Source organism: Anolis carolinensis, chromosome 2 (genome assembly GCF_035594765.1).
Source record: "Anolis carolinensis isolate JA03-04 chromosome 2, rAnoCar3.1.pri, whole genome shotgun sequence".
NCBI lineage: Eukaryota > Metazoa > Chordata > Lepidosauria > Squamata > Dactyloidae > Anolis > Anolis carolinensis.
This window is the reverse complement of record NC_085842.1, coordinates 215,421,440-215,449,192: the sequence shown is the minus strand read 5'-3', so window position 1 is coordinate 215,449,192 and position 27,753 is coordinate 215,421,440. Positions and strand designations below refer to the sequence as shown.

The 27,753-nt window shown below is 43.8% G+C and overlaps 1 long non-coding RNA gene across 1 annotated transcript in view; it reads right to left on the bottom strand.

Moving 5' to 3' along the window:
* Positions 1-424: 424 nt before the first annotated feature.
* The window catches only part of LOC103280919 (uncharacterized), a 28,343-nt gene continuing 1,014 nt past the window's right edge, over positions 425-27,753 (bottom strand). Inside the window, exons 2-3 of the long non-coding RNA XR_507522.3 lie at positions 2,468-2,562; positions 425-794 (exon numbers count right to left, since the gene is read on the bottom strand). This is a non-coding gene — a long non-coding RNA (uncharacterized LOC103280919). The remainder of the gene's footprint in view (positions 795-2,467; positions 2,563-27,753) is intronic.

Here is a 27,753-nt window from a genome sequence, read left to right as displayed (position 1 = left end):
ATTCCACGGGTATATGTACACCACTTGCTTTACCACCATCAGTTTCTCTGAAGATTGAATGAGATCTTGAATGAGATTTTCCTGCTTCTTGCAGGGGGTTGGACTGGATGGCCCATGAGGTCTCTTCCAACTCTACAATTCTAGAAGCCAGCCACAGATGCAGGTGAAATGTCAGGAGAAAATGCTGCTAGAACACAGCCATACAGCCCGGAAACCACACAACACTCCAAAGCACTTCCTGCTTAAACACCTCCAGAGAAAAAGATTCCACCACCTTTAAAGGCAGTCCTTATTTCACTGCTGAACAGCTCTTACCTCCAGGAAATTCTTCCTAATGTCTAGGGTGGCATCACTTTTCCTGCAGTTTGGATCAGTTGCTCTATTGTATCCTAGTGTCTAGAGAAGCAGAGAAGCTCACATGGCATTCCTTGAGATATTTAATGTGGTCACCATATCATGTCTCAAATTTTATCTAAGCCAAACTTACCCAGCTTCCAATTATCATAGGAATTAGTTTCTGGCAGTGCTGGATCTGGGACAAACGAGGGCCTGTGCTAATTAAGTTATAAGGCCGCTTTCTTACTTAGGCAATCCCTCATAGCCGAGTATGATTGCCTTCCAGGTGTAGGGTATTGGCGGTGGGTCCATAGGTGACTGTAGAGACCTATTCTTGATCTGCATGTTCTTCCGCAGTGAGGACATCAGTTTGCAGATGGAAGGTGATCCCAGTCAGGGTTGGCTTGATGCGGCTTCCTCTTGAGCTAGCAGATATACTTTCATAACCACTTGCCATCCTTTTTGAGAAATATTGAAGAACAGGTGAGATGCCAGGGGAATGGAAACAAACAAACATTGTCCCTATTAAAATATTAAAATTATATATGGTAAAGGTTTTCCCCTGACATTAAATCTAGTTGAGTCCGACTCTGGGTGGTAGTGCTCATCTCCATTTCTAAGTACAAGAGCCGGCATTGTCCGTAGACGTCTCCAAGGTCATGTGGCTGGCATGACTGCATGGAGCGCCGTTACCTTCCCGTTGGAGCGGTACCTATTGATCTACCCACATGTACATGTTTTCAAACTGCTAGGTTGGCAGAAGCTGGGGCTAACAGCGGGAGCTCACCCTGCTCACCGGATTCAAACTGCTGACCTTTTGGTCAGCAAGTTCAGCAGCTCAGTGGTTTAATCCACTGTGCCACCAGAGACTCCATATATATATTTACACACACAAATACACACACACAGCCCGAACTAATGACCATAAAAAATGACAGAACAGGAGTCTGCCTGAGGTACCTTGATGACAATACAGTTATCAGTAGACATAAGAAAGAAGTACTAACAATACAAGTTCTCCTTCTGTTGTTGGAAATACATTAGAGTCTCACTTATCCAACAATCTGGATTATCCAACACATTTTTGTAGTCAATGTTTTCAATAAATTGTGATATTTTGGTGCTAAATTCGTAAATACAGTAATTACTACATAGCATTACTGCGTATTGAACTACTTTTTCTGTCAAATTTGTTGTATAACATGATGTTTTGGTGCTTAATTTGTAAAGCCATAACCTAATTTGATGTGTAATAGGCTTTTCCTTAATCCCTCCTTATTATCCAACATATTCGCTTATCCAACATTCTGCTGGCCCGTTTATGTTGGATAAGTGAAACTCTACTGTACCTTGAATCAGCAACGTGTGTGACCCCAGGTTTTGGCCGATTATGCAGCACTGTGTCTCGATCTCAGTCTGCATCGAGGTTCAACATTGACTGAGTTTTTTATGCCTTACTGAAGCCAAAGCTTATGTGCTGCTCAAAATAATGTCCTAATTTATCATGCCTACTTTGACAAATGTTTTGACATGTCAAATATCTCCCTATAATTTTATTACAGTAGAGTCTCACTTATCCAACATAAACAGGCCAGAAGAACGGTGGATAAGCAAAAATGTTGGATAATAAGGAGGGATTAAGGAAATATCTATTAAACATCAGATTTTACAAATTAAGCACCAAAACATCATGTTTTACACCAAATTCACAGAAAAAGCAGTTCAGTACACAATAACGTTATGTAGTAATTACTGTATTTACAAATTTAGCACCAAAACATTGCAATTTATTGAAAACATTGACTACAAAATACTGACTACTAAAAGGCAGACTATGTTGGATAATACAGAATCTTGAATAAGTGAAGGTTGGATAAGCGAGACTCTACTGTACTTCAAAAACATGCAAATGTGAGTAGGTCAATAGGTACCGCTCCAGCGGGAAGGTAACGGCATTCCATGCAGTAATGCCGGCCACATGACCTTGGAGGTGTCTACGGACAACGCTGGCTCTTCACCTTAGAAATGGAGATGAGCACCAACCCCCAGAGTCGGACACAACTAGACTTAATGTCAGGGGAAAACCTTTACCTAATTTTATAAAATAACAAAGGAAGTAAAGGTCACCCACCTGGACCAAGGCTTCCTCCTGCATGCCCGGTCAGTATTTAATCTTGGAAGAAAATCAACCTGCTCTCTTAAAGGAGAACTTCACTCCTTCATAACCTTTTTAGGGAGCATAGAAAGAAAAAGGAGCAATAAGTATAGAAAATGGAGGCAACTACATACACCATCTGGCTTGACAATATTCCTCCGCAATGTTACCCCCACATTTGGATTTTTGCAAAGCATTTGTCTCCCATAATACTTTGATTAGTAAAGGTAAAGGTTTTCCCCTCCTGACATTAAGTCCAGTTGTGTCCGACTCTGGAGGTTGGTGCTCATCTCCATTTCTAAGCCTAAGAGTCGGCGTTGTCCGTAGACACCTCCAAGGTCATGTGGCTGGCATGACTGTATGGAGCGCCGTTTTACTTTAATTAGCAAACTGACTATCCTGAATGCTCACATATATGTCTAGAAAATTTAGTTTAAAAAGTAAACCCTCAAAAATGGGTCAACTTATCCAGGAGTTAATGTTAATACTTTACCTTTAGTTCTATATAAAAAAGGAAACAATTCCCAACTTCGAGGCTGGTTCTACACAATCCTGCAAGGGATGCTTTAGCTGGGGATTCTGCACTGAGCAGGGGCTTAGAATAGATGGCCTTTTCAAACCAATGATTCTATGAACATCATAGGTTAACAATGGCTGCTAGCAGACCAACATACCTTTCCTCGAGGTTTAGCATTTGATTATATGTGTTTCATTTGCCGTCAGAGCATTCAGTTCCAGCAACCACGTTTAATTATAAGATAGACTTTTTAATGGTCAGGCCCACAAAATAACATGTTTAACTAATGCACCTCATTACTCTTTATGATGGATTTGGATTATTACTTTTACACAGCCTTGTCCAAGTTGGCATTGGTGATTTTATAATTTGAATGAAATAAACTGTGTGGGTGCATCTACAATTCTCAAAATTTGTTCCACATGCCAGATTCCCAACTGTTCCTCCTGAATCCTCAACCTTCTCTTGGAAGCTTGCTTTATACCTCACAGTCTGTCCTGCATCTCCTAACGTTGGCTTTCCACGACCAAGCTGATGCTATTATTTATTGAGCTAGGCAAAGGTTTTTAAAATTAAATGCATGGTTCAAGATGATTTTGTGAAAGGATGGGGAAAACTGTCCTCCTAGAATTTCATAGAATGCAGATTCCAACTAGAGCAAGGAGTTGGCTTTCCAGATTTGCTTATATACCATTAGGAATATCTGTTATCTTGTACTATTTTTGTATATATGCACTTAAAGCAAGCACAGTAGAGTCTCACTTACTGTGTGCTGCCACATAATCTGGTTCAAAGCAAATAACAGTTTGGGCCCTTCTGCACAGCTGTATAAAATCCAAATTATCTGAACTGAATTACAGTAGAGTCTCGCTTATCCAACGTAAACGGGCCGGCAGAATGTTGGATAAGCGAATATTTTGGATAATAAGGAGAGATTAAGGAAAAGCCTATTAAACATCAAATTAGGTTATGATTTTACAAATTAAGCACCAAAACATCATGTTATACAACAAATTTGACAGAAAAAGTAGTTCAATACGCAGTAATGCTATGTAGTAATTACTGTATTTACGAATTTAGCACCAAAATATCACGATGTATTGAAAACATTGACTACAAAAATGCGTTGGATAATCCGGAACGTTGGATAAGCGAGTGTTGGATAAGTGAGACTCTACTGTAATGCACCATGGTCAATCCTGGAGATTTCATTTCTGACACCTCTGTTTAAATGGACTGTACTTGGTACTGTACTAATATTTATTTGTAAAAGACAATGTTTTGCCAACCCTTTCAGCAGTCATTGTCCCATCGATTGCAATTTACCCATTCATTCATGCCAAATTGATTTATGGGACAATCCATAAAATCGATAAAGAATAATTTTTAGGAAAGTTATAGGCTGACAATGGAGGTGTTACCTTAACTCAGATATTTGGCATTGATTGTGAGTTTTTGTCTTTTTCAATTTGCAACACCAGTTTTAAACTACAGTAGAGTCTCACTTATCCAAGCCTTGCTTATCCAAGCCTCTGGATAATCCAAGCCATTTTTGTAGTCAATGTTTTCAATATATCGTGATATTTTGGTGCTAAATTCGTAAATACAGTAATTACAACATAACATTACTGCGTATTGAACTACTTTTTCTGTCAAATTTGTTGTATAACATGATGTTTTGGTGCTTAATTTGTAAAATCATAACCTAATTTGATGTTTAATAGGCTTTTCCTTAATCCCTCCTTATTATCCAAGATATTCGCTTATCCAAGCTTCTGCCGGCCCATTTAGCTTGGATAAGTGAGACTCTACTGTACCTTTACCAGTTAAATAGACATTTTTATGACCAAAAAATTGCTATAATCCAAATTTGGCCTTTCGGCTTCCAAGTGCATTCGAAGTACCTTAATATTAGAGATGTAAATTGAAGCCAGTGGGTTAAACTCTAAGCTGCTGAACTTGCTGATCGAAAGGTCGATGATTTGAATCCGGGGAGCGGAGTGAGTTCCCGCTATTAGCCCCAGCTTCTGCCAACCTAGCAGTTTGAAAACATGCAAATGTGGGTAGATCAATAGGTACCGCTCTGGTGGGAAGATAACGGCACTCCATGCAGTCATACCAGCCACATGACCTTGGAGGTGTCTACAGACAATACCGGCTCTTTGGCTTGGAAACAGAGATGAGCACCAACCCCCCAGAGTCTGACACAACTGGACTTAATGTCAGGGGAATACCTTTACCTTTACCTAATTGAAGCCAACCATAGGTTCATTGGGAGACATACAATCCACAGTAAACTCCAGGGTGAGAAATTAGCCCTTGGACACGCAGATTTTTGTCTATCTGTAGACACCAAAAATGCATACGTTGTTGTAAGGTTTCTGATGAAGAGCTCCAGAATTCACCCTGAAGATGGCAAAATTTCTGGAAAAGCCTCTTGTGAGATTCAAGAGTTGAGGTTTGTATTTCAGATTCACAACACCAGGCTTCCTACTAACATATTTATTGCTGTCTTAGCTTCCCAGAAACAAAGTCCAAGTATATCACATACCTATCAGTGATAAGACTTATATGGGACAATCAGTCAAGGCCATGGCAGCCTTCCACTTTTAGTGCCAGACACAACATAGCATGCTTTCATAAAGCTCTTCTGAACTGATAGAATAGCTGGCAGGTTCTATCCCTGTTTCTATTTAATGTTCAAGCAGATTTAGGGTTCTTGTAGAACTGGTATGGTATCATCCTTAGTCTGGTGCTGTTGAGATTAATTTGAGCTACACAGTTCCCAACATCCTCAGACACAAGGTTACCAGCTATGCTACTTGAGGTTGATGGGATTTGTAATCCAACAAATCCATGGGGTGCCAGGTTGGGAAAGGCTGACACAACACTATGTAATAAAATTTGAAATGAATTATTTTCCTGGTTTGAAAGTGTTATTTCCTGTTAAATTGTGTGGGACTTACTTTGAAAGTAGTTGTTATACTCCAGAAACATAATTTTTGTAGCTGCCACAAACTATGTTGAATTGGTTGAGCCTCTATGAGATATTAATTGAAAAACTATAGCAAAATGTACTGCAGGAAGTCCCGCAAAAACAAAGATTTTGCAGTTTAATAAACATTTTCTATTTTTTATGATAGAAACAATTAGGAAATGACATTTATAACCCAGGAACAAAAATTGTGTTACACAGTGTCATTGTTTAAAATGTGCGAAGGGAATCCACTACTCAGAACTAAAGGTAAGGCATTTTTCTTAGGAAAAGCAGATATAAATATGAAGTATAATTATTGAAGGCTTAAAATCCTCCCACAGATAAGAATTCAAAGGCTGCTGGACAAAAAAAGATGGTGGATCCCTTATTCATTTAATTCATCTGGGAGTACTCAAACTCAAATCCTTATGCCTTTTTGGTTTGAAACACCAGCTCATAATATAGGTAGAGTCTTTATTAACACTAGCGTTGACAACATGTTTTAAATTGACTTTTGATATGTCCATCTTAGTATAGAATTATTTCTGAAGGCCCTTCCTGACAGGACCTATATCCCAGGATCTGATCCCAGGTTTTCGGTTTATCCCAGATTATCTGGCAGTGCAGACTCATATAATCCAGTTTAAAGTAGAAAACCTGGGATCGGATCCTGGGATATAGGGCCTGTCTGGAAGGGCCCTCAGTCACAAAGTTCACCATAAAGGAGGGTGAATGATTAACTTTGCCCCCATTTTAGCAATTCGGGATGTTAAACATTGCAAACTGATAATGTCGGCCACTTCCCTGTAACTGCCTGGAAGTTATGATTGATTTCTCCCTACAAAAGTCTACCAACTACGAAAAGAAAACTGAGGAAAACCTAAGCCACGCTTTGCACAAACGGGAGCCCTACACCTCAGAAGACACCACCCAAAATCCTCATCATGGTGCAGTCTGCCTGTAGATAATGGGGGTTGTAATCCCACACATACTTCAAGTCGCTTCTGGTGTGCAAGAATTGGCCATCTACAGAGACATTGGCTAGGAGATGCCCGGATGTGTTACCATCCTGCTGGGAGGCTTCTCTCAGGTCCCTGCAAGTTAGGGCTGACAGGCGGGAACTCACTCCATCTCGCGGATTCGAACTGCCAACCTTCAGCTCAGCAACCCAACCTTCAGGTCAGCAGTCCAGCCAGCACAAGAGTTTGACCCATTGCGCCACCGCAGCTCACAGATCCTATTGGGGATTGTGGATGATAGATAGAAGCTCTTACGTGTGCCCATGAACCCAGAATCACCCTGCAAAATGATGCACCACCCAGCTTTGCAGAACAAATAACATAGGAACTTTTACCAAGTCCAAGAGATCAACAGAACAATGGTATTTACAATAGTCCCTCTGACTGCTTGCAGAAATCAGCAGTCATAAGCAATCCTTTCTTAGTCCATAAATATGCTTCAGTGAAGATCAGCAGCAAACTAGGCCTCAGAAATAGTCAGGCCTCTCTGAGTACAGAGCCATACTCTTTCCAGCCAGTAGACTCTCTCTCGCGCACACACACATAGAGAGAAACCTGTTCAAACTGGTTCTCCAGCAGCAGGACTGCAACAGTTGCAAACCGATTCCCAGGTCCTTGCAAACTCAGCCAATCGGCTTCATGCATTTTATTTTCCAGTTAACACATACAATAGAGTCTCACTTATCCAAGCCTCTGGATAATCCAAGCCATTTTTGTAGACAACGTTTTCAATATATCGTGATATTTTGGTGCTAAATTTGTAAATAGAGTAATTACTACATAGCATTACTGCGTATTGAACTACTTTTTATGTCAAATTTGTTGTATAACATGATGTTTTGGTGCTTAATTTGTAAAATCATAACCTAATTTGATGTTTAATAGGCTTTTCCTTAATTCCTCCTTATTATCCAAGATATTCGCTTATCCAAGCTTCTGCCGGCCCGTTTAGCTTGGATAAGTGAGATTCTACTGTATATAGTATCTTTGCAAACCATGACAGATCCCACACAGATCCCACACAGCTTGGCATCTAAAGGATGCCAAGCTGTTCCCATTTCTTGCATATTTATTGTTCTGTGGTGTTGATTTTTATTGCTAAGTCTGGGACATTTAATAAATTGCCTAAGAAATCATTTGAGAAAGTAATGTTTTATAATAATAATAATAATAATAATAATAATAATAATAATAATAATAATAATAATAATTTTATTCTTGTATCCCGCCCCATCTCCCTGTAGGGACTCGGGGCGGCTCACATGGGGCCTTGCCCAACATCACAATATAAAAACAAATCAAAACACATAAATTTACAACAATAAATCAACAATATCAGTAAAACCATCATAAAAACAATATTGCAGGAAAAAGCATTAAAAACAGATATAAAACACAAGTCTAGGCCAAAGGGTGAATGTGTCAAATCGGGGGGAGGTAGTTACGTAATTGACATAGTCATTAAAGTAAAAGAAATAACAATAATGACAATAAGAAGGCGAATCAGTGGGTCTATTATTATGTAGTCAGACAACTTGAACCAACAGAATTCACTCATCAAAGGCTTTCTGGAAAAGCCAGGTTTTCAGGTTCTTCCGGAAGGAGAGGAGGGTGGGGGCCAGCCTAATCTCCCTAGGGAGCAAGTTCCAAAGCTGGGGGGCCACGACAGAGAAGGCCCTCTCTCTCGTCCCCACCAACCGTGCCTGCGAGGGTGGTGGAAGCGAGAGAAGGGCCTCCCCCGACGAGCGAAGAGATCGTGCGGGTTCATAGGGGGAAATGCGGTCTCTAAGGTAGGCGGGTCCCAAACCGTTTAGGGCTTTGTAGGTAAGAACCTGCACCTTGAATTGGGCTCGGAAGGTAAATGGCAGCCAGTGGAGCTCCTTAAACAGAGGCATTGAATGTGCCCTGTAATTTGCTCCAGTTAGAAACCTGGCTGCCGAGCGTTGTACTAGTTGCAATTTCCGAGCCGTTTTCAAAGGCAGCCCCACGTAGAGCGCATTGCAATAGTCCAGTCTAGAGGTAACTAAGGCATGGACCACCATGGTCAGATCAGACTTCTCGAGGTATGGTCGCAGCTGGTGCACAAGTTTTAATTGTGCAAAGGCCCTCCCGGCCACGGCCGACACCTGAGCCTCAAGAGTCAGCCCCGAATCCAGGAGGACCCCCAAGCTACGGACCTGCGCCTTCAGGGGGAGTGCGACCTCATCAAGTACAGGTTGCCACCCAATACCCCGATCAGACTTGCGACTGACCTGGAGGACCTCTGTCTTATCAGGATTAAGTCTCAGCTTGTTCGCCCTCATCCAGGCCAACACAGCGGCCAGACACTGATCCAGTATCCGAGGGGCTTCCTTGGATTTTGGTGGAAAAGAGTAATAGAGTTGGGCGTCATCCACGTAGAGATGGCACCGAACTCCAAAACCCCGGATGACCTCACCCAGCGGTTTCATGTAGATATTGAAAAGCATGGGGGACAGAATAGAACCTTGCGGGACCCCACAGGACAATGGCCAGGGGTCCGAGCAGGTGTCCCCCAGCTTCACCATCTGGGAACGCCCCTCCAGGAAGGACTGAAGCCACTGCAAAACAGCACCCCCAAGGCCCATCCCAGAGAGACGTCCCAGAAGGATACCATGGTCGATGGTATCGAAAGCTGCTGAGATGTCCAAGAGAACCAGCAGGGTCACACTCCCCCTGTCCAGCTCCCTGCGGAGGTCATCCACCAAGGCGACCAAAGCCGTCTTGGTACTGAAACCAGGCCTGAAGCCAGACTGTGACTGGTCCAGAAAATCCGTATCATCCAAGAATCCCTGGAGCTGAGAGGCAACCACCCGCTCCAAGACCTTGCCCAAAAATGGAAGGTTGGAGATTGGTCTTGATGACCGTCACCCCGGCTTTTAAATTAATTTAAAAACCCAGCGGAGAGTTCCGCAGATCGCTCACCAAAGGAACGGAACGGGACCGCAGCAGACTATTATTAAGAGATCTTTTTTTATTTCACTTTCCCCTTCCCTGAACTATGTAACAAAATCCCCCAATAAAAGTAGCATTTATTTTAGCAATAACACTCTCTATCTGGTTATTTTGTATCTTTCTCTGACTCCTTCCTTTGCATGCAATCTCTCTCTCTCTCTCTCGTCCCTTTAACTCCGGCTGAGGTTTCTTCGCCATAGATTAATATGGCGGACGATACAAATCGGCTGGGCCAGGATTAATCTGATATTTCCTGTCCTGTCACTTCATTGTTTCAATAGCTCCCGCCTCCTCCTCTCTGATTGGCCCGAGTGGGGACAAAAAGCGCCTCCCCATTGGGCCAGCAGAGCAAGGCGGGAAACGAAAGCCCGCCTCGTTCAACCTCCCAGCCTATCCGCGATCAGATGGGCGGGGGAGCGGGGCGGGAAATTCAAAGGGCTGTCAGACCAAAATATTGTATAAATATGGCTTTATTTGAAACATATGTTACGCTAGTAGACTGAATGATCGGTACTAGTGTCCTTTTCAGCTGAATCGCTAAATAAAGACTCCTTGGCGGATTTTCCTTCATCTTTGGCGGACCTTCTTCATTTCGGCTTCAGGTGGTATCTCGGCTTATATTCTCCTTTTGGCTTCGCCAAGGTCCGTTCCCTCAGGACCGGGTCGGGTCTCTCCTTAAGGGCCCGATCCCCTAAAACGCGGTCGACAACATAATTTGGCTTTACCACGAAGGGACTTGCTTGGAAGTTCCAAAAATCAATTTTTTAGGCTAAAATTCCAAGCGGCGACCTTGGTCCAGATATTCTGGAACAGGTTGGGGAGAGAAACGGCTGCAAGGAGGGCCCTCCGACCAACAATTTGACCTCATTTCACATCCAAATTTCTCTGGCAGTCCCTTTCTCTCTCTAGATCTGATTCAGGGTACTGAACAAAGGAGCCAGATAGGAGGAAGCAGATTTTTAGCTCCTCGAAGGAAAGGCGCCAACGTGAAACAGGGGACGCCATGGAAAAAAATAAAAGGGAACCGGCCCCGTTGTTGAGACCCAGGTGGGCGGAGCTCTGGAGGTATTGCACTTCGGATCAGGGCTCGGTAACAAATTCCTGGTGAAACGCGGGAACATCTGGCACCCGGGGGGCGTGTGAGAACAGTCTGGCTTGTAAGATTACAGGTTCAAGGATCGCGGGGTAGGGGAACAGTTGTGTTCCCGGGGCACCTGCGGATTCCACGAACGCCAGCCATTCAGCCTTGGTGGAAGGAACTCTTGAAAGGACGAGCTGACCTGGCCGGTTGGGTGAGTCGTTACTCCATTAACTGTCGGGTCTGGGCAGGGGCTGAGCCAAGGATGGGTGTTTGTTCAGCACGTCTAGGGTGTCCCACCCCAGCAGACATCCCCAGGGATTCTCCATTGGGTAAGATCCTGGCCAATTGGGGTGGGCTTTGCATCGAAAAACATGGTGCAGGCCAGGTTGGGCTAACTCAGAGCACATAAGTGGCCCCTTGTGGCCCTTGAAGGGGGAACAGCTTGCCCCCCCCTTGCTCGAGTCGCCGAATTCGGAGTGTTGACCTAAGGTGACTCGCCAGGGGGAGGGCAAGTGGTCCCAACTTGCTTATGCTGCGGTGTTCATGGCCTTAAGCCAGAGGGAGAGTGGAAGGGGGGAGGGGGTCCAAGTCTTCCCATGCAGGGACGTGGGCTCCAAACCTACCCTCCTCAGAAGCTCCTCTCTAGACCTACTTCCCCTCCCGCCTCCACCAGAAGAGGAACTTCTGGAGACATTTGCTTGCCCCCCACCTTACCAACCCCGACCCCCATCCCTTGCCCCACCTCATCCCCCGTTTTCTCCCCCTGTTCTGAGTCCTGCACCGACCCAGAACCCCCAAATCGACCCTTCAAGGGAACCTCTGCTTCCCGGGATCCCACTCTCCCAGACTCACTCTCCCAACTCCCTGCCATTTCCCCCGCCCCCCTCCGTTTCCCAGCCCTCTGTTTTCTCTCAGCCCCATCTCCCCTCCGTTTCCCAACCTCCTATTCCCTCTCCACCCCCCCCCAACCGAATCCCTCTAAGCCTTTTTCCCTTCCACCCCAAGACTTCTTCCCCCTTGCGGCCCCCCCCCTCCCTTAATCTCTCCCTCTCTTCCTCTCGCTCGTCCTTTTTGGCCAGAGGAACAGGGGGAAAGGAGGGGCCCGGGGGGGGATGAGGACCATCAGGGGAAGGAGGAATTGACTGTTCAGAGACCATAAAACATCCATTGCCATCCTCTGTTTTATCTGAAGCCTGAATATTGGGTCAATAGTTCTCCAAAGAATTATTTTCCCCTCTCTCCCTCCTTTTCAAAGCAATCTGCTTCTGAATTTTTTTTTGAGTCACAGTTCAATCCCCCTTTTTCCCTCTTTTCTGCTTGCTTTCAAAACTTTACCCAAAAACTCCAGAAACTCCCCAAAGATCCCAGAGGAACATAAATTTTTAGACTGTCAATTTGCATTTTTGTTGGTTACAATTTGTAAGTGGGACCTTTGATCTGGCATTCTTTCCAAATCGTCAGGTCACACCTTGAAATTTGCTCAAACTAAAGGATCCTGTGTCCTCAAAGACTCCTTTCCCTTTTTCCTTTTTCTTCACCCAATCCCTTTGGGCAACCCTGCAAAACCCCTCCCCTTTTTGAATCTCCCTCTCAGCCTCCCCCCCTCTCTCTGGGGGATATTGTGTATCTTTGGAAAACCTTCCATCTTCAGAGACTGGCTGAGTCCTGCCTGGGGCTTCCCTGTTCTCTGAGTAGTATTCTTTGTTTGTTGCCTTGACTTCGGAGCTTTGTCTGTCCTTTAAATGTGGGGAACCAAGTTTTGTTCTTCTTTCTCATGGTTTTCTTCCTTGAGCTATCCTTTCTGTTCCTCTCTCTCTCTCTCTTGTTTGCTATTTCTTGAATGACTGTGCATACCATGGGTTAGGGGTTTTTACTAACGCTCTCTTAGTATAAAAGGGACCGTTGGAAAATGTAGAATGGGAACCCTAGCACCCCACATGGAAGGCACCCCACTCCGACCTGGACTACCAGGACCATCATCCGCTCCTGTGGCTATAAAGGGACTCTGAGAAACCCAGCTCAGATAAGGCAAGAGCAACCAGTGGGGTGCCCTCACGGTGATGAGGCCCCCACCCACAAGCTGGCTCCGATCGTAAGGCTGATCCTGAGCAGAAGAACATCCCCCTTCAACTGCAGGGAGGAGAGGGCGCCCCCACGAGACCAGGAGAAGGCTGGCAGGTAAGGGCGACCCCCCTCACCTGAGAAGAGGCGGCAGAGGCTAAGGGTGCGTCCCCATGGAGCCACGAACAGGACCCTCGCTGTTGGTCGCTGGGTCAGGCGCGAGTGGGGAGCCCTAACATGGCTGCGAGGGTGCCAGAGGAACCTTCAGTATTGAAGATGTCCCAGAAGGTATGAATGATTTATTTCCATTTTTTTTCTCCTTTTATTCCTCCTTATAAAACTAACCCTCCACACTTAGGGTCTTGGGGGAAGGGGAGGGGGGATGGGACACGTGATCTCTTTTCTTTGCTGTCTTGAGGCATTCTCTACCCCTTGGACCCCCTCCCGGGTGGGAGGGCTGGACCTGGCTGTGGACACTAGGAGGCGCCTGGTGAAGATGGCATCACAACCTCCTCGAAGCCCTCCTGACCTCCTACATCGCTTGCAAGGTGCTGGAATCCTTGCCAGGATCCATCAAGAGTGCTCCTGAACCAGAACCAGCCCCCACCAGCGGTGAGGAAGACAAAGACCTGTGGACTGCTGAGCCGGGAGACGACCTGAAGGTGTTGTTCCGGAAAACACCTCCTCAGGGCCTGCCGCCCGCAAACTGTCCTGACCTACACCCTCTCGAGGTCCGGAGAAAGACCAAACGCCAGAGACGGAAGCACAAGACCCCCTCCGAGGATCCCTCCAAATCCCATCCCCCTAGCACCACGGGAACACCCCTATTTGGACTTACAAACATTTGACAGCTCACTTTGACAGCTGTCAAATCGGCCCTCACTTCAACCCCCCCACTCGGAGGAGCCGACACCGCGGTTCCCCGCTGGGAGCTGTCCAGCGTGCTGAATCAGGAGCCGTGAGTTCTAATTTTCACTCTATTTTTCTCTCCCTGTTCTTTCCCTATCCTTCACCGCTGGGAGCTGTCCAGCGTGCTAACCCTAGAAAATGCTAACCCTAATTCTCATTTCTTCTCTAACCCTCCCTGTCAATTCTAGCCCGGTTTTGCAAAGGATTTCTCCTCTTTTCTAGTTGTAGTCCTTTTCCTTCTAATAATAGGCTGCTGCTGGTCGCATTTGCCCGCTCTGTTCCAAATTGGCAGAAAAAGAACCATTCGAACCCCTCTCAGCAGATGGCCATGCTGCCGCTGAGAGGTTATAATGCTTATGCGGTAGGGCAGGGGCGAAATGGGCTCCTCCCACTTCGCCCCGCCCTTACCGAGTGGGGAATATGATGACCGTCACCCCGGCTTTTAAATTAATTTAAAAACCCAGCGGAGAGTTCCGCAGATCGCTCACCAAAGGAACGGAACGGGACCGCAGCAGACTATTATTAAGAGATCTTTTTTTATTTCACTTTCCCCTTCCCTGAACTATGTAACAAAATCCCCCAATAAAAGTAGCATTTATTTTAGCAATAACACTCTCTATCTGGTTATTTTGTATCTTTCTCTGACTCCTTCCTTTGCATGCAATCTCTCTCTCTCTCGTCCCTTTAACTCCGGCTGAGGTTTCTTCGCCATAGATTAATATGGCGGACGATACAAATCGGCTGGGCCAGGATTAATCTGATATTTCCTGTCCTGTCACTTCATTGTTTCAATAGCTCCCGCCTCCTCCTCTCTGATTGGCCCGAGTGGGGACAAAAAGCGGCTCCCCATTGGGCCAGCAGAGCAAGGCGGGAAACGAAAGCCCGCCTCGTTCAACCTCCCAGCCTATCCGCGATCAGATGGGCGGGGGAGCGGGGCAGGAAATTCAAAGGGCTGTCAGACCAAAATATTGTATAAATATGGCTTTATTTGAAACATATGTTACGCTAGTAGACTGAATGATCGGTACTAGTGTCCTTTTCAGCTGAATCGCTAAATAAAGACTCCTTGGCGGATTTTCCTTCATCTTTGGCGGACCTTCTTCATTTCGGCTTCAGGTGGTATCTCGGCTTATATTCTCCTTTTGGCTTCGCCAAGGTCCGTTCCCTCAGGACCGGGTCGGGTCTCTCCTTAAGGGCCCGATCCCCTAAAACGCGGTCGACAACAGTCTGTAGTTATGCAAGTTGGTCGAATCTAGGGAGGCCTTCTTCAAGACAGGTCTCACCACCGCTTGTTTTAGGCAAGATGGAAATCTACCCTGCCCCAAAGAGGCATTAATTATTCTCAAAAACCAATCAACCAACCCACCACTGGCCTGTTTCAAAAGCCAAGATGGGCAAGGGTCAAGGGCACAGGTGGTCGCCCTCACCGCTCCAAGAATCTTGTCCACATCATCAGGCTGCACAAGCTGAAACGAATCCCACAAGTTCGAACAGATAGAAGCCTCGGTTACCTCACCTGGCATTGCAACAAGGCCAGCATCTAAGTCGGAACGAATCTGAGCAACTTTGTCTGCAAAATGGTGAGCAAACTCGCTACACCGAGTTGCCGGGATGTCAGGTGCCCCCCCAGCCTGAGGAGGGTGGAGGAGCTCCCCAACAACCCGAAACAACTCTGAGGATCTATTTGTTGGCGGCGCGATGCGGGCAGTCGAGAAAGCCTTCCTGGCTGCCCGCAACGCCGCGGAATATATTTCTTTTGGGAAGAAATATAAAACAACATGCAAACCACAAGGTCTCTCGCCTGCGAGTTCTCAGATCAGACACGGAGTTTATATCTTATCTGAGTTTAAACTGTGAGCCTATGCCTGGGTTCCCTTGCATTGCAGTTGCCGGGAGGAGCAAAACACCATCTCTGAAGCCAAGTGGATGCACAGCTGGGCAACTCTGCCCCAGTTTCCTCTAAATACAAAGGGCAGAATTAAACCCGCCTAAATCCTCTGATCTCATTATATGCCAGGACCCTTGAAAGTACATTTGAGTGCTCGGATTAGCCTGGGCAACTGGATAATAAAAACCAAGCACAGAAGAATGGGGGGAATCAAAATTGATTAAAAATTGAGTCAGAGAGTACTTGGCATTATTTCCAGAGGTTTGTAAGTGCGTATGCAGATAATTAGTGCTTGATCTTGTTAACGATGAGAGCCAACCTAACACCTCCTTGCCCTGTGAGTAAAATATGAGAGACTTCATAAATCATCACGGTGGTTTTGGAAATCTTTAAACCTTCAAAATACTTTCCATGGGATCATCATAAGGACATCACCCCCAATGTGCTTTAAAGTAGTTTGGAAGACCTCCTAAACTGAGCACATTTTGTACGAGTATAACCAAAATAATGCCTCAAGAAATCCAGATTTAACAACAGGATTGTGTGGATAGTATAATTGGGCCTCAGATCCAGTCAGTTAGATGTAAACAATTGTGGGGCTCCTTCTGTCAGAGGATTGCTGAGAGGTTAATTCATGAGATCCATCGGTCAGATGGTAATTGCATCTGGCTGAGTATTGTCTGCTCTCAGTTATGGTTGTTGCTTGCTTGCTACCCACTTGAAATCTTTCTGACAACAAAGGAAGCCGCCTATACATCTCAAGGCTGGAGCTACATCCCCAGATCATGTTCTGTATCGCATTGTTTAGTTTCTGTCACCATAAAAAATATAGGAACCCACTTTATACCATATCACATTATTGGTCCATCGGGCTCAGTGCTTCTCAAGCTATTTGATACGGGAAATTTGTTTTGTTTTTTCTTTAATGTGCCCTAGATTTGTACCATATTTGTGCCCATAGGCTATATCTATTTCTTTGGCTGGGTTACTGTGAGTTTTCTGGGCTGTATGTCCATGTTTTTTAAAAAGAAAGTTTTTAAAAAACAGACGAAGGTTCCTATTATGGACTACTAGTGATTTTTTAAAAAAGCGTTAAAAATAATTTAATTGTATGTTTTGCCGAAGGCTTTCATGGCCGGAATCACTGGGTTGCTGTGAGTTTTCCAGGCTGTATGGCCATGTTCCATAAGCATTCTCTCCTGATGTTTCTCCTACATCTATGGCAGGCATCCTCAGAGGTTGTGAGGTCTGGATTATATGGCAGTTCAAAGCAGATAATATGGATTGTCTGCTTTGACAATCTGGATTATATGGCAGTCTAGAAGAGGCCTCAGTTGGTCTTCAAGGTACTGCCAACTCTCCTTTTTTTCTCCGCCTCACTTTCTTCTTGCTATGCTGCAAAAGACAGACACAACTACTAATTCAAAAACAATTTCAATATTTCTTTAATTCTTAGATGCACTCTCCCCCATGTAAACATCTGTAAAAATAGGGTGCATCTTTGGGCCCTTCTACACAGCCAGAATATCAAGGCAGAAAATCCCACAATATCTGCTTTGAACTGTGTTATCTGAATCCACACTGCCATATATTCCAGCAAAAAGCAGTTAATCTGGGATTTTATTCAGCTGTGTGGAAGGGGCCTTAGAATCGCGGGTGCTTTTTATATAAATAACACTTTTTTCAGTTGATACAGCAGAGTCTCACTTATCCAACATTCTGGATTATCCAACGCATTTTTGTAGTCAGTTTTCAATGCATTGTGATATTTTGGTGCTAAATTCATAAATACAGTAACTACTACATAGCATTAACGTGTAATGAACTACTTTTTCTGTCAAATTTGTTGTATAACATAATGTTTTGGTGTTTAATTTGTAAAATCATAGCCTATTTTGATGTTTACTAGGCTTTTTCTTAACTCTCCTTATCATCCAACATATTTGCTTATCCAACGTTCTGCTGGCCCGTTTATGTTGGATAAGTGAGACTCTACTGTAGTTCTGAAATTCATGTGTGTCTTACAAGTGATAGCATCTTAGAATAGAAGAAATACGGCAATAATAGAATAAACAAATAAACAGGGAAAACATCATGGGTAAAAAGCCACATCATAATCTCTTCTCCAAACATCTGTCACCACCTTTCATCAAAAAGTTCCCAAAATATTAGATTTTTAATCGTATTTATATCTAGTCTAGTGAGGGAAGAGTAAATTTTCAGAAAAAAAAGTGACAGAATCCAGGAACCATTTATAAAATTATGTTACAGTGTTTAAAAACTGATATTTAACTTGTTTTGTTTCTCAGCTCTCTTGCTTTGGGAGGGATTATCACAGAACTGTAGATAATACTCAGCTGCCTGGGAATTAGTGGCTATTGCCTTTAACAACATTGTGTTGTCAAAGGCTTTCAAGGCCGGAATCACTGGGTTTCTGTGCGTTGATATCATTCTCTACTGCTTCTGAAGAAATTTTGTGTTAAAACGGCTGGGGGAGATCATCTGGAATTTTGAAGTTTGATGCCATCTGTATGCAGATGATGGCCAAGTCTATTACTCTTTTCCACCTGCTGCTAAAGAGGCTGTTCAGGTCCTGAACTGGTGCTTGGCAGCTGTGATGATCTGGATGAGGCGAAACAAATTGAAATTGAATGCAGAGAAGACAGAGGTACTCCTGGTCAGTGGAAAGGTCAAACAGGGTATAGACGGGGTTACACTCCCCCTGAAGACACAGATTTGCAGCTTGGGAGTGATCCTGGATTCATCGCTGAGCCCGGAACCCCAGGTCTCGATGGTGGCCAGGAGAGCTTTCACACAATTAAAACTTCTGCGCCAGTTGCACCCGTACCTTAAGAAGTCAGTCTTGGCCATGGTAGTCCACGACCTTGTTACATCTCAAATAGATTACTGCAATGCGCTCTATGTGGGGCTGCCTTTGAAGACTGTTTGGAAGCACCAAGTAGTCTAACGGGTGGTAGCCAGACTACTTACTGGAGCAATGTACAAGGAGGATACAACCCCCCTGCTACGTCAGCTCCACTGGCTGCCAGTCTGCTACTGAGCACAATACAAAGTACTGGCTTTAGCTTATAAAGCTCTAAACAGTTCTGGCCCAACTTACCTATCTGAATGTATTCCTCCCTATGAACTGGTGAGAGCATTAAGATCTGCCGGAGAGGCCCTGCTCTCAGTCCCAACCCCCTCAGAAGGGTGACTGGTGGGGGAGACAGGGCCTTTTCAGTGGTGGCTCCTCGGCTGTGAAACTCCCTCCTTAGTGACATCAGACTGGCCCCCTCCCTCCTGATCAGAAGAAGAGTAAAGACATGGCTGTGGGATCAAGCATTTGGATAGTGCAATAGGGAACCAGCATAACTGTAACAACTCAAACAACAACTCCTGGACTAAGTATTATATTGTTTTGTTTTTATGATTGCATTTTGGGCATTAAATTTTGCCAATTTTTGTAAGCCGCCCTGAGTCCCCTTGGGTGAGAAGGGCGGGGTATAAATGTTGTAAATAAATAAATAAATTAATAAATTATGGTTTTAATAGTTTTATGGTGTTTTTACATGTTTTATTGTTTATGTATATGGTTTATTGTATTTTTTGTGTTGTATATGAGCCTCCGGTGGCTCAGTGTGTTAAAGCGCTGAGCTGCTGAACTTACAGACTGAAAGGTCCCAGGTTCAAATCCAGGGAGCGGAGTGAGTGCCCGTTGTTAGCTCCAGCTTCTGCCAACCTTACAGTTCAAAACATGCCAATGTGAATAGATCAATAGGTACCGCTCTGGCGGGAAGGTAACGGTGCTCCATGCAGTCATGCCGGCCACATGACCTTGGAGGTGTCTACGGACAACGCCGGCTCTTCGGCTTAGAACTGGAGATGAGCACCAACCCCCAGAGACAGACATGACTGGACGTAACATCAGGGGAACCTTTACCTTTACCTTTTTATGCAGCATTGAATATTGCCATGTTGTAAGCCACTCCGAGTCCCCTTCGAGGTGAGAGGAGCAGGATATAAATCCCTCTCCCTTCCTCCTTACTATTCTTGAAATGCTTTACATTTTCAAAGAAAAAAAATGCACAACAAAGCTGCCATATGACACATATAAGCTACAGCAAGGTAGAAATTGGTCGTGGTAGTTACAGACTTGAAAAACAACTATGGGATAGAGAACCTGTTTTCAACTGTATGTGTCATTTCCCTTGGGCAATGTTTTTGGGGCTGCATGCTAATAAATTACTATTCTCTGAAGCACCCCTAAATTAGTGCATCCCACTCACCTCTTTCTCATACACCCTTATTCATTTATGGTTGGCCTAAATTAGTTGCCTCGGGCACCATGTGCTGGTAACTGAGACTGAGAGCAAGTTTTTGGAGACCCACGTGACAGCCTGGGTTGCTTTGAGTTTTCTGGGCTTTATGGCCATGTTCCAGAAGCATTCTCTCCTGACGTTTTCCCATATCTATGGCAGGCATCCTCAGAGGTGTGGAAAGACTTGTCTGCTTGAGGCAAGTGTGAATGTTGATATTGGCCACCTTGATTATCATTGAATGTCCTTGCAGCTTCAAAGGCTAGCTGCTTCCTGCTTGGGGGAATCCGTTGTTGGGAGGTGTTAGCTGGCCCTGATTGTTTTCTGTCTGGAATTCCCCTGTTTTCTGACTGTTGTTCTTTATTAACTAAATAGCTGCCAGGCTATTCAATGCTAATCAAGCTGGCCTATTGCAACATTCACACTTGCCTCAGACAGACAAGAGTTCTTTCTCACACCCTGGACAATCTACAGATATGCAAACCCGACTTGCCTAGTTTCCAACAGACCTCACAACCTCAGAGGATGCCTGCCATAGATGTGGGCAAAGCGTCAGGAGAGAATGTTTCTGGAACATGGCCATAAATCCCAGAAAACTCACAGCCATGAAAGCCTTCGATGACACAATGTAAAGCCTCACTCCACGTAGTCCGTTGCCTCCATACTCAGTGACTGAGATTAGCCCAACAGCAGTATTGAAACAGAACTAAACTGCTCATTCTGGTCACTTTCTGTACATGAAATGGGAGGAAGTACCATCTTAGGCCAAGCTTGCATTAATAAATCCACCCTCCATTTATTATTTATGTAAAGCTTTTATGCCCTGCTGTTTAGCCAAAAAGGCTCCAAGAGCAAAATGCAAGATAGGTAATATAGCACCTGCTCTCAGGCTCACAGCCTAACATTTAAAACACAAAGCAGAAGGATTAAAGGATAAAGAAGGATAAAGGAGAAAAATATATATGTTCAGTGTCTATATTTTGATTATAATAGAATATAATAATAATAAACTTTATTTATATTCTGCTCTATCTCCCAGGAGGGACTCAGAGTGGATTACAGAACACATATAAGGCAAACATTCACTGCCTTTTACACGACATACAGTACACAGAAGTAAAAGTCTTCCTCTTTTTCATCTCCGGCATCTGTAGGCGATGCTCAACTTCCGGCCATGGGGAGGTGCTCTTGTTCCATTTTTCCATGCATAGATCCTGTTATTCGTATATATCTCCTATCTGTTGCCAGTATGTTTTTGCACATCTGCACGGGGTGCCCTTTTACTTTACTGCCAAGGCAGTACCTATTGGTCTACTCGCATTTCATGCTTTCAGACTCTAAATTTGGCAGAAGCTAGGGCTGACAATTGGAAGCTCACCCCAACTTGCGGCTTTGAACTGCCAACCCTCCAATTGACAGATTTCTTGCAGCTAGCAGTTTAACCTGCTGAACTACTACAGCCCCAAAAATATGTAGTGCATAAACAATGTCAGGATAAGAATCAGAGAGCCTCCAGATATTGCTGGATTGAAACACCCAGCATTGCCTTTGCCATTTTGGGACTTTTAATTCAATATCAGCAGGGCATCATGATTTCCACCCAATAGGGATTGGTTGGTTGAGACCACGTTTTAAGTATCTCCTGCAAGAAGCAGAAGACAAGGATTTTTCTCTGCTCAAGTGTCAAGCAGACCCAACTTTCCTGAGCTAATCATATGAAATAGGATCTGCAGCCTTCAGGGCACAGATTGTTTCATGCCTTCCCATGTTGTTAGCCTAGTAATATCTAGTTTTTGTGCATTTTCCCATAATATAATTTATTTATATTCTGCTCTATCTCCCCAAGGGGACTCAGAGTGGATTACAGGGTACATATATGGCAAACAGTCAATGCCGTTATACAATTGACAACAAAGTACATAAGTACATAAACAGAGGCAAGGCTTTTCTCTTTTTTTCATCTCTGGCACCTGGAGGCTGTGATTGACTCAGCCATGGGGAGGTGCTGTTGTTTCATTTTTCCACACCGAGGAGCCTGTTGTCGCCTGAATGACTGATCACTATCTTCCAAAGCAGTTACTATACTCCCAATTCAAGAACGGGAAACTTAATGTTGCTGGACAGGAAAAGAGATTTAAAGATGGGCTCAAAGCCAACCTTAAAAACTGTGGCATAGACACTGAGAACTGGGAAGCCCTGGCCCTTGAGCGCTCTAATTGGAGGTCAGCTGTGACCAGCAGTGCTGCAGAATTCAAAAAGACACGAACAGAGGGCTTAAGGGAGAAATGTGCCAAGAGGAAGGTGTGTCAAGCCAACCCTGACTGGGACTGCCTTCTATCTGGAAACTGATATCTTCACTGCAGAAGAATAAGTCTCCACAGCTACCTATGCATCCACACCCAAGACACTACACTTGGAAGACCATCATCCTCAAGCTATGAGGGATTGCCTAAGTAAGTAAGTAAGTCCTGATTGAATTGCCAGCATGTTTTCAGGGGCGCCTTTTACCTCCCCGCCAAAGCGGTACCTATTTATCTACCCACATTGTTGTTTTTAAACTGCTAGGTAAGCAGAAGCTAGAGTTGACAGCTGCAGTTCACCCCCAATCCACGGTTTGAACTGCCAACCTTCCGGTCACCAAGATCTTCTGTAGCTGGCGGTTCAACCCAGTGTGTGTGTGTGTGTGTGTGTGTGTATATATAAAAGGGTAATGAAATTTCGGCCTAGGACAAAACAACAAAACTACACATCCCAGAAACACTAAACTTGGCAGCACAACCCCTCATCCATGCCTCTACGTTCATACAACAACAAAAAAAGAAAAATAAAGTCCTAATTAGAAGGAGAGGAATAATTGTTTTTATCCAATTGCTGCCAGTTCAAAGACTAAACTCCGCCCACTTGGTCTCCTAGCAACCCACTCAGCCCAGGGGACAGGCAGAGTTAGGCCTCAGTTAGGCCTCTTCCACACTGCCTATAAAATACAGATTATCTTATTTTAACTGGATTATATGGCAGTGTAGACTCAAGGCCCTTCCACACAGCTATATAACCCATTTATAATCTTATTATCTGCTTTGAACTGAATTATCTTGACTCCACACTGCCATATAATCCACTTCAGTATGCAGTTGGACACAACTGGACTTAATGTCAGGAGAAAACCTTTACCCTATACCTTAATTACCACCAGTTCCTCAATACTTTATTTCCCATACCACCATACTTCGCCACAGCAACGTGTGGCTGGGCACAGCTAGTGTATGTATGTATGTGCGTGCGTGTGTAATTGCTGTTACAATTAATAGTGGACAACACTGACTCTTTGCACTACCTGGACCCAGGTAAGATGAATGTGTGCCTAACTGCTGCTCTTCTGTAGAGCAGGTGGGCCTGGCCAAGATAGAGTCCTACCTGGCTGTGACTCTCTTCTTTCATAGCCACAATTCTGCCTACTCCACTTTCTCTCCAATGGAAGTCCCTTATATGCCAGTATGAGCTCCTATGAGTTAGCAGCCCTTCTCTGTGTTCTTGCTGTGCCAGTGAAAATTGACCCCTTGATGCAAAAAGGTTTTGATAAGAAACTGCCAATGGGTGCTTTTGTTTCTAAGACTGAGTGCTATTTCAGGAGCCAGTGAGAAGGTTGTGGGCTTGGAGCCCAAGATGCTGTGGGTTGGCTTTAGCTTGACTCTTTCAGAGGCTGGGAAAAATGAGAGCTGGAAATGCATTTTAAAAATATTTCTGTTAGCTGTCCTTATACATCTATCGAACAGACCAAACAAATTAATAGAGACAAGGTTCATTGGGTTGCTGCGTGTTTTCCAGGCTGTATTGCTATGTTCCGGAAGCATTCTCTCCTGACCTTTCACCCACATCTATGGCAGGCATCCTCAGAGGTTGTGAGGTCTGTTGGAAACTAGGAAAAGTAGGGTTTATAGATCTGTGGAAAGTTCAGGGTTGGAGGAAGAACTCTTGTCTGTTTCACGCAAGTGTGAATGTTGCAGTTGATCATCTTGATTAGCATTGTATGGCCTTGCAGCTTCAAAACCTGGTTGCTTCCTGCCTGGGGAAATCCTTTGTTGGAAGGTGTTAACTGGCCCTGATTGTTTATTGTCTGGAATTCCTGTTTTCAGAGTGTTGTTCTGTATTTACTGTCCAGATTTTAGAGTTTTTAAATACTGGTAGCCAGATTTTGTTCATTTTCACGGTTTCCTCCTTTCTGTTGAAATTGTCCACATGCTTGTGGATTTCAATGGCTTCTCCGTGTAGTCTGAACACAGTGGTTGTTAGGGTGGTGTTCTCAAATATGCTGGGTTCATCAAATGGTCTGCTATGGCTGACTTGTCTGGTTGAATTAGTCTGCAGTGCCTTTCACGTTTCAAAAGAAGCCAGGCTTTGAAGCTCTAAGGCTATTTAATGCTAATCAAGGTGGTCAATTGCAACATTCATACTTGCCTCAAACAGACAAGAGTTCTTTCTCCAATATTATATGTAAGGAAATTTTGGTATAAAATATTTAAAGAGATAGAGGATATAATGAACATCAAATTGGAAAGAAGCCCTGGTATTGCATTATTATCAATTTATAATAACAATAAGATGGATAAAAAAGAAAAAGAAGCAATAACAAATTTATTGACAATAGCAAGACTGCTTATAGCAAGGAATTGGAGAAAAGTAATAGATGTTCAGATTGAAGAATGGTATAAGGAAGTATGGAAATTGGCAATAAATGATAAGCTAACATGCAAATCAAAAGTTAAAAGAGGGATATGGAAAAAAATAATTTTGAGGATGTATGGGGGAAATTTATTGAGAAAGGACTCCAAAAAAGGGATGGAGGGCTACCGCCTCAGGAAGAAATGAGATTTTGGTTAGACAATACATAAGAAGTGGCTCGGGATGGGAGGGGGGGATACACAGTGGTGAAGAAATATAGATGGACAAATGTTAACGATGTAGTAGATATAAATCAACAGTAGATATAAAAGAATGATGCAAGTATTGTATGATACATTAAATATCTGCTATGTGATAAAAGTAATTATTGTATGAAAATTTTTAAATTCAATAAAAACGATTTAAAAAATTCTTTCTCCCACCCTGGACATTATTCCGCAGATATGTAAACCCCACTTGCCCAGTTTTCAACAGACCTCACAACCTTGGAGGATGCCTGCTATAGAAGTGGGTGAAATGTCAGGAGAGAATGCTTCTGTAACAAGGCCATACAGCCTAGAAAACTCATAGCGAACCAGTGATTCCGGCCATGAAAGCCTTTGACGACACAAGGTTCATCAATGAGTATTATTGATGCTAAATGGAGCCTCTGTATCCAGACACAGCAGAGTTGTAGGAGTGAATTGACAGTGATTGATGATCATATCATGCCTTGTTTGAGGTTTCTGACTGGCCGCTCCCAGAAATCGAAGTGATAAAGTACGTGGACCTTTGGTCTGATCTGGTCACACGTTTCCGAGAATGGACTGTATTTGCGGTGACAATCACTAGAGTGCAGTATTTCCCAAGCAGATGGTTGTGACATTTCTCTATTGTTTATTTTGCCAGGCCAGAGAGCTGTTGTGGATACAGATAGTGGAGACAATACTTGTGATGATTCACAACACTGAAGAATTTTGAAAAAAATAGTTATGCAACCTCACCCACCGCTGAGCAGCCAGCACCAGAAGGGGTTTTTAGAGGGTGCTGCATTGCTTTTATTGAACATTTTATTATTATTTTAGGGTGTATGTTTCAAATTGTTCAAAGAATATGTGAATATCTGAGTTTGGCTGTAGAACAAAGGATGTAGGGCAAAGGGTGGGAATCATGTGGACCTCCATCTATTGTTGGATTGTGCCACCCAAAAATTATAGACAGCAGAGAAGAATAAAAGCCAAACTATATATTTCACTGATGTGTGGGTGTGGGTTCGTGTTGGCGAGAGAGATGGGGGTACTTTTAGTTTGTAAATAGCCCTCATTGGAGTATGAAGTGGTTGGATCCTTATTTAGCAGAATTAAACTTTTTCCTTCTGTACCACAGTCCTGTTGAAAGATCTCCTCCATATGCTATTTCTCAGGATGTGAAAGAAATCAACATCTCTGTGAAATATCAAACTTGGCTTGCAGTGAGTTTACCGGGCTGTATTGCCATGTTCCGGAAGCATTCTCTCCTGACCTTTTGCCCACATCTATGGCAGGCATCTTCAGAGGTTGTGAGGTCTGTAGCAAACTAGGGAAAGTGGGGTTTATAGATCTGTGGAATGTTCAAGGTTGTCCGTTTGAGGCAAGTGTGAATGTTGCAATTGGCTACTTTCATTAGCAATTAATGGTCTTGTAGCTTCAAAGCCTGGCTGCTTCCTGCCTGGGGAAATCTTTCGTTGGGAAGTGTTAGCTAGCCTCGATTGTTTAATATCAGGAATTCCTGTTTTCTGAGTGTTTCCACCTTAATAACCTCCATGTCAGACTACACAGAGGAGCCACTGAAATCCACAAGCATGTGGACAATTTCAACAGAAAGGAGGAAAACATGAAAATGAACAAAATCTGGCTACCAGTATTTAAAAAAACTCTAAAACCAGGACAGTAAATAAAGAACACTTAGAAAAGAAGGGAATTCGAGACAGGAAACAATCAGGGCCAGCTAACATCTCCCAACAACTGATCACCTTGATTAGCCTTACAGCTTCAAAGCCTGCCTGTTCTCTTCCTGGGGGGAATCCTTTGTTGGGAGGTGTTAGCTGGTCTTGATTGTTTCATGTCTGGAATTCCCATCTTCTGAGTGTTGTTCTTTATTTACTGTCTGCATTCTGAAGTTTTTAAATACAGTAGAGTCTCACTTATCCAACACTCGCTTATCCAACGTTCTGGATTATCCAACGCGTTTTTGTAGTCAATGTTTTCAATATATCGTGATATTTTGGTGCTAAATTCATAAATACAGTAATTACTACATAGCATTACTGCGTATTGAACTACTTTTTCTGCCAAATTTGTTGCCTGACATGATGTTTTGGTGCTTCTTTTGTAAAATCATAACCTAATTTGATGTTTAATAGGCTTTTCCTTAATGCTTCCTTATTATCCAACATATTCGCTTATCCAACATTCTGCCGGCCCGTTTATGTTGGATAAGTGAGACTCTACTGTACTGGTAATCAGATTTTGTCCATTTCCATGGTTTCCTCCTTTCTGTTGAAATTGCCCACATGCTTGTGGATATCAATGGCTTCTCTGTGTAGTCAATCGGGGCCAGCTAACATCTCTCAACAAAGGATTCTCCCAGGTAGGAATCAGTCAGGCTTTGAAGCTGCGAGGACATTAAATGCTAATCAAGGTGATTAATTACAACATTCACACTTGCCTCAAACACACAAGAGTTCTTTCTCCCAGCCTGGGTCTTCCACAGATATATAAGCCTGCCTTGACTAATTTTCAGCAGACCTCACAAGCTCCTAGGATGCCTGCCATAAATGTGGGCGAAACGTCAGGAGAGAATGCTTCTGGAACATGGACATAC